The following is a 1,867-nucleotide window of genomic DNA, read 5'->3' on the forward strand; positions in this document are numbered from 1 at the left end:
TAACGCTTTCTATGTGCAAACGTGCTTATGTTTGTATGTTTATTACAAAAAAGTTTATTACAAAAATATGGCGCAATAATAATTAATTGTCAATTTCGTCATTAAATACTACACCAAATACAAAATAAATAGCACCATTAAATGTCTTGTAAAAAAACTGGTTATTATGAAGTTATTTTAAAATTTGTAAGTTCAACTGTTTGGTTTCCTATAGCGAACAAAATAAACAAATAAACAAACTACCTCTTTTATATGTATAGATTTTGGTCTCAATGAAACGAGTGGTGGGTTACTTATTAATTTATTACTTTTTATAACATGATTAAGAATTAGATTCGCAAATTTTCATACACGTCGGTGTGAAGAAACATGATGATTATATCTGTCATCAAGTGACGTTAATTAATTTTTTATATTAGACAGATTAATAATATTTAACTTCTATCAAATGATAACTCATAAACATCAAATGGATTCTTATTTATCGTGATAGATATTATAGGTGAATGTACGTAACATGTAATTCCTGTAAATATTGGACTGGGCGTTGGTTAGCGTGCCCGGACTGTAAATCCGAGGATTCATGGTTCGCAGCCCACTATGTTGGCGTGGGGTGCTGTTAAGTAAGCTGCCTTTGATCTATCAGTTGAAAACTAGGAAAGACTACGCACTGATAGTGCTTGTGTAGCTTTGAGCGAAAATTCTAGAAAAACAAAAATAAGCAAACTAAAACTATCAGCCAAAATAATAGAAGAGAGGTAAAACAAGGCCTGGCTGGCTAGGCGGTTAGGGCGCTTGACTCGCAATATGAGGGTCGCTGGTTCGAATCCCCATCTCACCAAACGTGCTCGCCTTTTCAGTGTGGAGGCGTTATAAAGTGACGGTCAATTGCACTATTCGTTGTAAAAAAAAAAGTATTGCAAGAGTTGAAGGTGGGTGGTGATGACTAACTGCCTTCCCTTTAGTCTTACACTGCTAAATTAGGGACGGCTAGCGCAGATAGCCCTCGTGTAGCTTGGCGCGAAATTCAAAACAAACAGAAGTAATGAAAATTGAAGTTAAGTATATTGGCATATTATTGTTCTTTGTTCTACATTAGTTACCGATGGTCATTCGTATGAAAAATTATCATATAATGTAAACATTCATTACATTAACAGAATGAAAAACACGAACTGCTTAATCTAAACTTCCTCCTTTTCTTCTGGAAATTTGTCCCAAAACAAAAGTTGTAAAAGTAGTTCTTAGAAAAGAAAAGAAAAGGAAAAAAATAAGGATGTAGATTGCAAATATAAAATTATTTTGGCAGTTATGAGCCCTCCATCTCCACCCGAAATAGCTCAGCGACAAGTTTCTAGTTTTATAGCGCGAAACACTTGGGTTCGATACTCGTGCTAGGCACAACACTGTGTAGCTTTGCGCTTAGCAACCAACAAACAAAGCACTTCTAAATTACGTAAACCAGAATCGTCAAACTCATCGATAGTAAGAGTCATTGAAAACAAACCTGATATTGCTATGAGTGAAGAAATATTCTTAATTCAATGTGGATTCTGTCGGTGTGTACTGTTTCTTCGTTACTCAAATATGGTCAAAGTTCTTAGGGAAAAGACCAAAGGGGAAAGGCCAGTCTTTAATGTTTGATATTACATGTGAGATGTGAGGAAAAGTTCACACGATGTTCAAAACATTTTTTTTCGGGATTTCCACGGTTACAGTTACACATAATCGCATTTTTTTCATACTAAACAGCAGTGTTAGTATATCTTACAAGTGTGTCTCTCTTTTCACGGAACTATTGTACCGGATGTAAAATAAGTTGGTGGGATGTTCAGGTAAAAGGGATTTTCCGACAAGTAAACAGACA

Source organism: Limulus polyphemus, unplaced genomic scaffold, assembly GCF_000517525.1.
Source record: "Limulus polyphemus unplaced genomic scaffold, Limulus_polyphemus-2.1.2 Scaffold4505, whole genome shotgun sequence".
NCBI classification, from domain to species: domain Eukaryota; kingdom Metazoa; phylum Arthropoda; class Merostomata; order Xiphosura; family Limulidae; genus Limulus; species Limulus polyphemus.